At 47.8% G+C, this 13,912-nt stretch overlaps 1 protein-coding gene across 7 annotated transcripts in view; it reads right to left on the reverse strand.

Moving 5' to 3' along the window:
- LOC149365989 (uncharacterized) overlaps window positions 1–9,991 on the reverse strand; it is a 64,086-nt gene extending 54,095 nt beyond the window's left edge. For 2 of the 7 annotated variants that reach the window (XM_089547459.1, XM_089547462.1), the window contains exon 1: window positions 9,787–9,986. The gene's annotated coding sequence lies outside the window, so the exon portion shown is untranslated. Of the gene's footprint in view, window positions 1–9,786 lie in introns of all 7 variants that reach the window. The other 5 variants (XM_089547464.1, XM_089547463.1, XM_089547466.1 and 2 more) reach the window with 4 other exon arrangements.
- Between the last annotated feature and the right edge of the window lie 3,921 nt (window positions 9,992–13,912).

A 13,912-nucleotide genomic window follows, 5' to 3' on the forward strand; every position in this document is an offset into this window, starting at 1 on the left:
CAGCTTTCAGGGCTTGCAGCCAGCCCGGCCAACGCGTCCAGGCAGCAGCGGGGTTTCCTTCTACGACTACGCATGCGAATAGGCAATTGGAGGCTTCCTTTGCCCCCCGGGTGGTGGTGGTGGTGAAAAACTTTAATCAAAGAGAGCTTGAGGGTTAAAAAAAAAAAATAAATAACCCTGCTGCATGGTCGGTATCCTTAGTCCGGGAAACCGCATGACGAGGCCCCGTCTCGCGCCCGCTTGACCAGAGCCCTTTGGGACTCCAGTGTGGAGCAGTTGAGGAGGGCAGTCTCCCATGCCTCTCGGGTAGGGGGTGGGGGAGGGGGGAAGGTGAGGATTCTGAGTACATGCCCACACCATGTGAAAGATATCGCAGATCTCTCCACAGTGCGGGCAGCGCCCATCTGTGTTCGGATCGAAGTGTTTTGCTATTGCAGGACAGAGAAGGGTTCCTGTCTGCAGGCGCCGCAGAGTTCGCTCCTCCGCCTTACTCAGCCCCTTGGCAGGTGCCGGGTAGAGACGGTGGCTGTCGCAATAATGAATTAGGATTTCGCGGAACCGCAGAAGCGGTTTATGAGCTTCTGAGCCATGAGAGCTAGGATGAGGAGCCCGGTGTGTGAGCGCTCGGGCGGCCGCATCAGCGGCCTCATTGCCTCGTAGACCCTGGTGGCCAGGAGCCCAGATCACTTTTGTGCGAGTTGGATCGGCGAGAGCGCGTCTTAGAATTTGCGAGGCCAGAGGTGATATTTCGCCTGCAAGATAATGTTCACAGGCCCGGCGAGAGTCTGTAATAACCGTTTTCGATTTTGGATCGGCGGCAGCGAGAGCTATTGCGACTTCCTCCGCTCGTGTTGAATTTGGGGCCCGAAAAGATAGCCCATCGACATTCATTCCCCGGTGGACTACGGCAGCCGTGAAGAATCCCGCGGGCGACGGCCCTGTGATGTCCACGTAATAGACGCCCTCTTTATACCCATATTGCCTCTCAAGCGTGCGAACCTGCGCTTGTCGTCTGCCTTCATGTGAAGCCGTGTCCATGTTACGCGGGAGCGGAGCGACCAAGAGCATGTGGCGCCACAGCACCGGGATGTTCTCCGTCCCCTCTGGTATGCATGTGTGTTGGATGTGTAAGCGGTTTAGCAGGCGGCGCCCAGGCACCGTCTGCGATAGCCGCGTATATTGGTTCACGAGGTGGGCCTCCCGCAACTCCTGATAGGAGTTTACCACTCCCAACGCCTTCAGTTTGGCGTTGGAGGTAGCCACCGGAAGGTCCAGTGCTCGCTTTGTTGCCTTCCTGATGATGGCGTCAATGCGCTCGTCTTGTTGTTTGGTGGTGCGTAGGTACGGCACGGCGTAGAGGATCCGGCTGGTCACGAAGGCATATAGGCGAGCCGTAGCGCGTCCCTGCCCCGCAGATCACCCCGCTTGTTGGAAACACGGCGGATCATGCGCCCTACCTGTTCACCTATGCTCTTGAGTTTCGCTATAGTAGAGTCCGGCCTAAGTTTGTTATTGATGAACAGACCCAGGATCCGGAGCTCCGCCACTTCTCTGATGGGACCGCCTGACAGAGATATGTGTAGAGACGTGTTGTCCTTGTGGTTTGTCCTGACGTGTAGAAGCTCTGATTTGGCGGGAGCACATTGGAGACCACAGTCGGCAGCATATGCTTCGACTATGGTGGCGGCCTGCTGAAGGCGGTCCTCTATCTCCCCAAGGCTCCCCTCGGTGGTCCAGATTGTAATGTCGTCTGCGTAGAGTGCGTGTTTTATGCCATCTACCTGAGCCAGTCGGCCGGGCAGGTGCATCATGGCGATGTTGAAAAGGAGCGGTGATAACACCGCCCCCTGTGGTGTACCTCGTGTACCCATAGAGTACGGGCCGTACTCCTCGTCCTCGATCCGGAGGAGTGCCTGACGCGCAGAGAGGAAGTCTCTGACATAGGCGAAGACCTTCGCCCCGCAGTTAGTGGTGTTCAAGTTAGAGAGTATGGTGGCATGTTTAACATTGTCAAACGCCCCCTTAAGATCTCTGCCCCCCGGGCGTTCCCGCGTTCTGCAATCGCCGAGTCGTGTCGGGACCACCACCCCGCTGTGTCTTTGTTTTTTCTTTTTTTTTTGTTTTTTGCACAGCGACCGCTAGACGTGAGAATTCTTTGCGAACCGTGGAATCCGTAGTGCCCTCCAGAGAAGTCGAGAGAATGAACATATTTAGGACTCCTCCTGCACGCGTAAAAAAACGTCTAATGACTAAGTGCGTGCGTTCGTACGTGTGTGTCCTTGTGTGTGTTCACGTGCGCGTATGTGCATGTGTGGTGCGTGTGCACGCGCGCGAGTGCGAGTGGGGGAGTGTAAGAGGGTATGTGTGTGAGTTTGTGCTCGTGCGTGTGTGCATGAGTGATTGGGGAAGTGAGTGAGTGAGTGAGTGAGTGAGTGAGTGAGTGAGTGAGTGAGTGAGTGAGTGAGTGAGTGAGTGAGTGAGTGAGTGAGTGAGTGAGTGAGTGAGTGAGTGAGTGAGGTCAACGACCTTCAAAAAAGAGCGCCCGAAAATAGATTTATTTATAACGGTTTTCTAAGTGTGGCAATTTAATGCTCAGCAATGCACGGCGACTCTCGTGAGACGGGTCGTAGCTGAACACTCACAAATATCAGGAATCGGAGCTGACTAAACAACAGAAATACTTTTCCTCCACTCTTCGTGCAGGGAAATCACAGCGCAAGGACGCACCCATATTTTTGGCGTCCATTGTAATTCTCCCGCCGCTTCCGGTATCGAATCTACGACCTCATGCTCAGCTATACCGAACGCCTGTAGCCAATTAGCACCTGGAGAAGGTAGAGCGGTCCTATCTATATATCCCTGCAACTACGTTTACACAGGCCTGTTGAAGTGCCGGGTGAAAGTTGCGACGTACTGGCGTTCATCCTCGGAATTTCGTAACAGAGCACTGCGCTGTAGCCGTGTTCTGCTGCCACCGACAAGAAAGACAAAAAAAAATGAGATAAACCGTATCGGGTTGGTTACCTGGAAAAAGAAGGCCGATTGCGACCACAAGTCAAGCTGGCAATCCCGAATGAAAGGTGCTTGACCAGGCGCACCCCGCATCCGGCACTCCTGAGATAAAATAACCGGAGCGCCTCGATACTGCTTTAGAACAACGGTCACGAGCGCCCGGCTGCTATCGAGTCACCTGCCCTTGGCGCAGCACTTTCTAGAGTAACTCTGCTCTTTCATTGTTTCGAAATATCGAAGCTCGCAAATATTTCACAGGAAGTCACGTGATGTTGCTCATGCCTCAGTTTCTTTCAGCTACGCGGTACGCCCTCTCTCACGTGCGGCAGTAATCAAAAGTATTGGTATTGTCTCATCGCAAAACAAGTTGAAATGGCGTGCAAAGGTCCCTACCCAAGTCGCGCAGGTAATCAGTCCAATATTGGAAATGAATGGTTTCACTCTGGTGACTTATAGGACCGACATTTATCAGTACATTTCCAGTACTGGAAAGCCATTGGAAATGGATGGTTTCACTCTGGTCCTTTGTACAGTGCTGGCAACCTCTAGAGCCACTTTTCCCCAAATTTGCAAACAAAAAATCCCCAGATTTCCCTAGATACAAAAAATAATGTTCAATTGTGAAAAAATGTGTAGTTATGCGTAGTTCAGTAGCAAGCTTTATCATGCAGCTACCCTATTACCAGACGTTGATAAAGAAATTAGCTGTGAATATGAAATGAAGAACTTCTAAACGAAGCTACAAGATAAACCGTAATGCTCTTTGGAAATTGCAAATTAAACGCTCTATATCGTGTATGTTTTGTTTTGTTTTTTCACTGTACGCAAGATATTAGTAAACATGCATCGGCATGTGGAATTAAATGAATTTTTTCCCCTCATGATGAGTCGGTTTAGACTTCAGCCGAAAGATACCACGTACAAAATGCCTGCAGGTCGCTTGAGGAGAGTACAGAAACTGCGACATAAAAGCTGCTTGTTCATTTGCTGCGATTTCTCTAGAGGGTGGCTGAGGTAACAGTTTGATTGATTTGGGGGGTTTAACGTCCCAAAGCGACTCAGGCTATGAGGGACGCCGTAGTGAAGCAATCCAGAAATTTCGACCACCTGGGGTTCTTTGACGTGCACTCACAGACATCGCTTTCACTTGCATGTGATACAGGCTTTACTCGAGCGCGCGGCAGTGTTGTGCGGGCCTCCGTCAGCTGTAGAGCAAAAACAACTAAAAACTTGTACTGTCTTCCCAATTTTACAGTGAGAAAAAAAAACTCTCCGAGCAAATGAAGTTTCCCTAGATTATACAAAAAATCTCTTTTCCCCTAAATGACGTTCAAATTCTCTAGATCTAGGGAAAAATCCGCAGGGTTCGCAGCACTGCCTTTGTAGGACCAGCATTTGTCAATACATTCCCAATATTGGAAAACCATTGGAAATGGATGGTTTCACTGAGGTCCATTGTAGGACCGGGCCTTTACCAATACTTTTCCAATATTGGAAATCCATTTGAAATGGATGGTTTCACTCAGGTCCGTTGTAGGATCGGCCTTAATACATTTCCAATATTGAGCCAATGAGCTGTCCTACTTTAATAGGACCTTTTGCACGCCATTGCAACTTGTTTTGCGAGGAGACAATACCAGTTCTTTTGACCACTGCCGCACGTGGGGGCGGCAATAACCTGGGAGAGGGGGGGCAATAACCTGAGCTGCTTGGCAACACAGGTTATTGGCAGGTTATCAGCAGCAGCATGGTGAGAACGACTGCCGAAACTTCACAGATGGGCTGGACTGATGTGACGCTTGCCGGTGGACCCATAGTCGGATACAAGTTAAGTCTGCAGTGAAGCTCCCACCACATTCAGCCTCCGCGCACAGAATTCCCCCACGACGAGAAAGTAGACCGCTGCTTAAACGTTTCTTGTTGCGTAAGTAAAAAGCTTAGCACAAGGAAAAAATTATGAACTCTAGAATTTGGATACGTCGATTGTTTGATATAGTCAAACATTAAAAAATTGGTTTCGTTTACAGTTGCGATTGGCCAGCGCAGTAATACAAGACGCTGCGCACCGCGGCCCAGTGTTAGCAACTGCTGTTTTTATAAGTTGTATCCTACTATAGTAGTGGAGAAGTGCATTATCACTTATAATTTTCTGCGCGCTCTAAAACAAGAAAACGGGTCCAAAAATTAAAGACCTACGACCTGCTGCTAGGTTATCGTTTATGACGAAAATCGGAGAGTGCACTAAAGCTTCGCCTTAAGGGTACGACGCGATAGCGTAGTGGGTTAACTCCCATATACGCAGAAGGTCATTCTCTGTTTTACATTCGTATATCCTCGGGAGTCCTCATAGCTTTTTTTTTTCTTTGTTGCATTTTCACAACGGGTACAAGGAAGTAAAACATGTCAGCAACACTTGCACTGATGGAGTCCTCATACCCCTCCCGGCGCTGCGGTGCAACGGTTAAGCGATGCGACGCTGCCCCGCGGTGGCAGGTATAGTATCTCTTTTTGCAACTAAGCTCCGATCGCTGCTTAGTTGCAGAAAGAGTCGGTACGAGTCTGCACGTTCTTGCGCTGTCTGGACGTTGAACTTCGGAAAACCGCAGCAGTATACAATATATGTATGCGCGCATGTAGAGGGGCGGGGGGAGAAAGGAATCACCTAAAACGAAGGCGTCTCAACTCTTTTATGCTTATTGATGCCTTGTTCATTACGTTTTACAACACGCCGTAAGTTTATTCTTAATGGACGACAAACGGTAAAAGGCTTCTGCATTTTTGACGCTTCGAAGCAACACTCTGGATCATGAAGGCGAGCCATAGCGGAGGGTTACGAATTAATTTCCACCACCTGTTATCGAACGCCCAGCGAAGACTTATTAGACGGGTGTTTGTTCTTTTAGCCTCGGGGCCCTAGAGAAAAGCGTTTCAGTCAATAAATAACTACAAAAAATGGGTGGTCAAACGAGAAAGGGCAAATGCCTTAAACAGGATTGAAGAGCTTCTTCTTCTAAGATATCTATAAGGAACAGCATGAGAAGTGCTAGAAGGGAAGTAAACTTATTTCAGGTCGTGAAACCTCAAGCACGTTGAGGTGGGAAAGAATTCCTGCGTACTCAAACATTACTAAGTACTACTTTCTTTTTTATCGTTTTTTTTTTCAAGCAACAAGAGCTGGTGGACGGATGCGGAGTGTCCCCTTTGAAGCTTTGAAATGTTCTATTTGAATTTTAATCACATAGTATTAGAAGCCTCAGCGGGGGCAAAAGAAATGCGTTTTTCTTCAATTAATCCCCGGGAACGGAAGTGACGTCACTAGCCCGGAAGTGGCTACTATACGCTTCATATATGTGATCATTGTCTCCATGTCGCCTCCTCTAAGACACCTCCAGGGAAACACCGAAACACCATCTAGGTGACCCGAAGATTTGTGTGGTTATGTGGAGACAGAAGTGTAAGGGTCCGAAAGCGCAAGCAGGAAAGAATGACACAGAACTCGACGAAAATTGACCTCAGTAGCGTCTGATGCTGTTGTATTGCCAACATATAACATAATTAGGCGTCCCTGCGAATTTTTATTTGATCTTCAGCCGCACTTTTATCCTTAAAAATGATTACCTTGATCTTTCTCCTTTCTTTATAAACCTAGATTCCATTGTCTTTTTAACTATTCCGACTTTGAATACTTAATTTCTTACTTTAAGTAGCACTGCCCTGCCGTTAAGCCATCAGTTTTCTAACGGTTTTTTACTGACATCTATGGCTGATGCATTCACATTACTTTCACTATCCCTGAACCCTATTAAGATGCTCTGGGATGCTTGCATCGACAACTGGATAGATACATCACGCCACATTCCAAGAAAATGTGCTAGTTTTGATTTCAGATTTACCCTACTGCATGTGAATTATCATCTTGATCATATTCCTTCGTGCAGCTCGCCTCAGAGAGTGGGGCTACGCTTCTTTAGCAATTGTAAAATGATTTCTTTTGATTACCCTTTTCTCTCCCTCTTCTTCTTCCACATAAGGTCATAGACGACAACGACGCGCTGAGCGACATCTAAATATGTGCCATTAAGCCTGAGTACATCATCATCATCATCATCAACCAGAACCACCCTTCCTTTCTTGAAGGCACTTTTGCCTGTGTGTGTAGGGACAGAGAGGAATTTCCAGGAGTTGACTTTAGGGATCCTTCGCGAAAAAAAAATCGTCGCTGAATTCTTCGTCGGGTTCTGAAAGGTGATCGGAATTGCCGTTTGGAATTCGACGTTAGCGTGGCTGTTCGAAGTGCGTCCTCTTCCTTAGGGAGCGACAGTGATGCTCAATTCGGAGAAATTTTCCTTTTTCGGGAAATTTTAAGGGTAGAGTTTGTCGCAAGGCGAAGTTTTGCTGAGTTTAAAGGATTTTCAAGCGGTTCCATAGAAAAAAGGAAAAAATTTTGGAATCTGAAGATAAATTTAGGGAATATTCGGTCACAGCATTGAGCACTGCACGGGAACGAGCTTACGTAGTTGCTGCACAGCCGCGCAAAATGGCTTTTTCTGTCATGTGCAAGACCTGCTGGGCGGCTCCGGAGCACAGGCGCTAAGGCACGCCCTACGGAAGGTCCTCGAATGTTATCGCGTGTGCTTGCCTTTTCTCCTGCAAACAGCAGTGACCCCTGGCACTCGCACAATGCCTATGATTAGCTTATCATGTCCACGCGGTGTACGCTGTCAACGGTAATGCCACTTACGGTACAGTAAGCTGTGTACACTAACTTGTAGCGAAGGGTGGCTTCCACGCCACCTTGCGGTCAGCTGTTGACAGTACCTTCTGGGCCGAGTATCTAGGAGCTACAATACTGAGACGCATCTTGTATTCTTAGTGCCTGTGTCGAGATGAAACCATTAAGGATTTGTTCGTGCCTCTAACCAACTGCAACGGCGCAGAGACGACCAGCGGAGGTGCATATTTCAATGCGGGGAAGAGCAGAGGATGTACTGTACCTAGATGGCAAGTAGCTAGGCAACATTACTGTCATTTTTAAACATTCTCGAAGGGTTTTTTTGCGACAATCCAGGAACGAATTCGAGCGCAGTCTACGGTGTCCACCTCCCTCGTCAAGCCGGCAGGCCCAGAAGCCAGGCCTTGAGCCGCTGGCTACGCTAAGCTGGACTACATGTGCATGTTACAAGTGAGGATCACGAAGCATTATTTCCCCCCGCGGATGGGACATGGCGAGCACTATACTGTAGAAGAACTGCAGATTGGGCTAGTTGGTGTAGATTCATAGTGATGGTTCAACAGCGCAAACACACACAGACCAAGAAGGAGACAAGACACACACAGCGCTGAACTTACAACTGATTTTTTATTAGGAAGAAGCATGTCATAATATACACGGTTTTTACCTTTTTTAGTACTATGAGATTGTTGACATTGCGCATGTGCGCTGTTTTTTCATGTGTGTTGTTTTCGTGTGTGTATATTATGACATGCTTCTTCCTAATAAAAAATCAGTTGTAAGTTCAGCGCTGTGTGTGTCTTGTCTCCTTCTTGGTCTGTGTGTGTTTGCGCTGTTGAACCATCACTATGAGCACTATACGCTTAGGCATGACTCAACCAGTTGCAACCAGAGGCACGCACCAAACATCATGGCCGAACGGTGATGGCGGAGTTCAGACCTGTACCGGATCCTAACGCTCGAGCGAGAACTTGCTCCAAAGCGGCCGCAGCTATGGCTGTACGCTGGGGAGGATGTAATAACCCCCACAAATGCTATGCTATTTCCCGTCGCCAAGGCTAAGGCCTCCGTGAGAATGTTGCTCGGTGGGACATCGCCGTACGTGGTTGAGCAGGCTGTCAGCCATACATTAGTGTGTCTGTGGCTGACTGTCCTGATCCTGGCTACAGCCGTACCCCTGCATTTATACCTATCTCAAGAAAGAATGCCCATTACCTGGCTTGAAATTTCGCTAAATGCACTCGCAGAACATCTATTTCTGGAATAAAATGGCCGATGTACAAAACAATACTGATTTAGATAAAGGCAGTAGAACCTAATACAGCTCTCACGCACGAGGTTTAATCGACCGCAGATCAGCAAGGTGACAGAAAACGCCCCGTACAAATACGACTTATCAGGAGCGAGGCAGTTATCGATACTTTCCCTGACAGCAGAGGCCTTTCAGATATCCGTCTTGAAGTGGACAGTTTTCTCACTAAAACAGATCGTTTGAACCAAGGCATCATCGGAAGCCGCCGGGATTCCGAAAAAGAGAAAGAGATTTTCTTACATAACAGAAAGTTACTCGATCATTTGGTGGAAGAAGCTGGCCGATTTTAATAGTGAACGCCGGTGTAACCTTGTCAAGCTAGCCCCAAGAGAAGTGTGCGTGTTGTCAAACCACAAAAACGGACTTCCTTGAGAGACGTTTTTGCGAGTTACGGAACCGTCGCCATCCGCTTCTAAGCGTCCCCTGATGTCGTCGTGGGCAGACCGAGCTTTTTCTAATCAGCGGTTGACCGTCTCCGCTCTGCTTAAGTGACCACGAGCACGAGGCAAGTGGCGAAACTCTATATAGTGTTTCTAACTTCCTCTTTCTATGTATAATCGCCGTGGCAGTGGTGTAGGTTTACAGCAGCCTACGATGAAGTCTACTTACATGTCGCAAGGTTCGGCTTTGTCTATCCTTTGAGTTTTCGTTTGTTTCTTTTTTTTTTCGCCTGTCTCGCTCTCTTAACGCTGGCGCAAAGAAACTGCGGGCAACTAATGCGCAAGCTTACCACTTTTGGAGAACGGAGCGAACGCCGTCCTTTTGAGGAGTGTGCCGCCGGAGTTGTCGCTGGGCCGCTGCCGGCACCAACGAGAAGAGGCCGAAGGTTCCTTGCTGCGCCGGCCCCTACGTCTCTCTGACTCCGGAGCTCTCGACGATAAATACGGCTGCGGAGCCTCCTATCAGGACAGCGGTCATAGAGGGTAAGACTCGGGGAAAGAAGGCGGCGAGAAGAGGACGCTTGCTGGCCGCAACGCTCTCGCCACTTCAATTCGTTCGGTATCGCGCATCCAGTCGACGGGCTTGCTCTTACACTCTACCCTCATCCAAGCGCGCGCTCACGTGCGAGTGAGTGGGACGGGCAGCTTCCCGCCTTTTCGCCATCGCCTGTGTTTTCCCGCGGCACACGGGTGAGAGGATGTCTCGGGGGCATATCGCGTGGCAACGATTGCCGCTCGCTTTCATTCCGAAAGTTTCGCGCCTTTTTTTTTTGTTCCTTCCTCCTTTCCCCGTCGCGCCTTTGCTCGATTCTCTGTCTCTCTCTTTTTTTTTCGCAACTCTTCACTGAACCCTCTCCGTTTGTCTCACGCTTGCCCAATCAACCTCCGCTTACCGCGCGGTTGCACCATGTTCATATATATATATATATATATATATATATATATATATATATATATATATATAATGTATGTATGTATGTATGTATGTATGTATGTACGTGCGTGTGTGTGTGTGTGTGTGTGTGTGTGTGTGTGTGTGTGTGTGTGTGTGTGTGTGTGTGTGTGTGTGTGTGTGTGTGTGTGTGCGCGCGCGCGCGCGCGGGACGGTGCAGTCTTCATTGCTTTGGCCTACGTGCGAATTGTTGTGTGAGTGAATAAACACCGTGTGAACCCGAGACCAGACAAGCAGGGACATGGAAGAAATATCTGCAGCGCACTCCTGGCCCTATCGAATGCGCGACGCTCCAGTGGCTTGTCGGAACCGTGGGCGTTAGGTCGGAAGCGTCAGCCTTTGGTTGTCGAGTGGCTTCTTATCGCCGTACATAATGCACTCGATGGGCTCACCTGATTGCACTTCGCCGTGACAACGAATTCAGGTGAAGTAAGTCCATGCAACACAGGAGTAAGACAGAATGGACACGCACAACAGTGCACCCTCTTGTGAGCGTGTCAGAATTAAAAAAACAAACAAAGCAGTGTAAACGCTTGTGAAGTTTAGCTGCATCTATAGAGAAAATGTCGAGATGAAAGCTGGTGCAGTAAATGTGGAGCTTAAAACCTAGTAACGAAGGCGAACGAAAAAAAAAGAAGCTTCCCGAAAATAATTATTTAAAGAGTTCCACCAAACGGAGCATGCTGGTTCAGTCCCTTTTTGATGTCTAAACTAGAAACGACTTTTGAATGGAGAGGCATGATAGGTCGTGGACCCAAACTCAGGAGCAATAAAAAATACGCACACAATATTTAATTAAACAACACGAGTTGTGTACAGCCTCGGTCGAAAGCCTTCGGGCCGCGAGGGTTTCTTTCACAATGCTTTGTAAAGTTTGCAATGTCTGTTCGGTCAGTGGCGGAGCACCTTCAGTTTCAAGCCTTGCCCTCTCCACTCCGGACCCTTCGAGCTTCAGAAATGCCTTAAAGGCCAAATTCGGCGTTTTTTTTTTCTACCTCGTCTGATTTTGCAGAAACTTTTACGGTGCGTTCTCCACAGTTTTCTATTCCTTTGTGCCAAATTTCGCAGCGGAACGGGGAATTTTTGCTGCGCAAACGAATTTTAAAATTTCCCAATTCGTGGCCTCAATCGGGGGAAGTTTCTACGGGCAACCTTGCGCGCGTGACGTCACTGGACGCACGGCCATCGATATTCGCTTTGCGTTTGCTGAAGGACAAAATTTTGCACTTGTTTTTGGTCACTTCAGACAAATATTAGACACAAGCTCTCATTACGCCACCTGCACTGTACATAAGTCACCATCTTCGTCCATTCGCTGCCATTGTGAACAAGGGACCCGTACGGGCCCCCGAAATGTCGTTTGTTTTTTCCTTTCTTTTTTTGGGGGCGAGTGCTCCTCTTTTCTGTTATTATGTTCCATCCTCGCCTGACGGGATTCCGTCACTCGACTGCGTTAGTATTAAATTTCACTCGCCTAAGACCTTATCATTTCGCTGTTCTGTTTAAATTGTCCTGTTCGTGTTTCATTTTCTGCGACTAAAGCTCTCTTGAGGCGTTTTAGCAGCGGCACGGGTGAAACAGAGTCATTGTGCGCTGAGAAAAAAAAAAATACTGATGCTTATTTACTTACTTGTTGGTGTCTGTTATAAGTGCATTTCTTTCGTGCGACAGAAATTGCGAACAATACTGCTATTGTTGTTGTTTTTTAACTGCGGCCCGCAATGTTTCGGAAACTAAAGAACCCTGCGCCAAAATATTTCCATGAAGTTATTTATTGATTCTGAATTAAAGAGAGCTTAACTACGTCTTATGTAGACTGAGAATAATGAGCGTCATTTGCACACTCTAATCAGATAGGAGTAAAAAGGGAGTATGACTGTCCTCTAGCGCACTGCGATAGAAGAGAGCTTGCACCCTTTTTACTCCCATTTAGGCTTAGTCGTGTCCACAGGCAGTGCAATGTCCTCTGCTCTAAACATAAAGGATTAAAAAGGGGGTAAAGTTGTCCTCTAGCGCACACCATTTAAAAAAGGGTGTCTAAAAAAAAGATGCGCGTTAGAGGACAACTTACTCCCTGTTTACTCCCATATAGGTGTGATAATAATAATAATGCTTTATTTCGTCCAACTGCTTACAAAGCGTACATTCCTGCACCGCTTAAACACGGTTGTGCTTGTCTGCGGTGCCGGCAGCCTACGAAATACACGTTTTCTTGGTACCTTTCGTGGACCTATATCATTGGCTTGACATTCTTATCGAAGCACAACGTCGAAACAAGCGCGACATGTTACCGTCGTCGCTATGTGGACAGCGGAAATGTCATGAGTAAAGCACAAGATCATTCACAGTATTTTGTAACACAGGCGCGACATGTCACCATCGTTAGTCTGTGGACAGATGGATTCGTGTTTACAGTGTAAGACACGTGGGAAGCGCATGACCGGCCACGTGGAACGATACAGGACAAGGTGCTAAATGGCATTTATCAGTGATTCAAGAAAAGAAGTGAAGTAGCACTTTGGAGGTTCTGAAGCGCAAATTCCAGCAGCGGCCCCAACACGCTGCCTTGGGGCACATCAGAAGTCACAGACAGCCTTTCTGAGGAGCGGTTCATAATGTCAACAAACTGTTGCCTATTTCTCAGGTAGGCCCTAATCCACTGCAAGACACAGGAGGGAAGACCGATGCACTCTAACTTGTACTATCAGCGTCAATTGAAACGCGAACAAGCCAATTGAAACGCGAACAGCACAACTCGCAGATATTATACTAGGGAGGCAAAATACATGAGCAGTTGATTTTCCTATCGAAGCCGAAAAGACCGCTCTTCTGAAATGTTAATAACCCACGCCTGTATTTCACCTCCAGCCTGTAATATGCTTGATTTTTTGTGCTCGCGTTTCAGGTGTTTTGTTCGCATTTCATTTGACGCTGACAGTACAATAAATTTCCATGCGGCACTTTATCGAAGGCTTTCGAGAGGTCTAAAACCAGAACATCTAGCTGGCCGTTCATATCGAGAACTCGTGCGAATTCATGAACAGTGCAAGCAAGTTGGTTAACATTTGACATGTGTTTCCTGAAACCACGCTGATACCGTGATAACAGGCTGCAAGCTTTCTAAGAATTCTGGGATGTAGACAGCAATCACATGTTCCAAAAGCTTACAGCATGTACTCGTGATTGAGATGGGACGGTAATTTGGAAGAGACAAACGATCGCTGTTTTTCGTGAACGGCAACCACAGGTGCTTTACGCATATTCCGGATATTCATGTTAAGGGCACAGGCATAATAGCTTACGGCGAGCAACGAGCTATCAATCGATGGTGTTGACACTCAGGAAGCACCTAATCTGTCTATCATTTCTGCTTCGATAATTTCTTCAGTTAACTAACTTTCTTCTTTCGGTAAAAAGAGTGCAATCGCGGCAAGCAGGTTTGCACGTGGGAACTTCATCTGATT

Source organism: Amblyomma mixtum, chromosome 1, assembly GCF_055824585.1.
Source record: "Amblyomma mixtum isolate Tamu chromosome 1, ASM5582458v1, whole genome shotgun sequence".
In the NCBI taxonomy this organism is placed as follows: Eukaryota; Metazoa; Arthropoda; class Arachnida; order Ixodida; family Ixodidae; genus Amblyomma; species Amblyomma mixtum.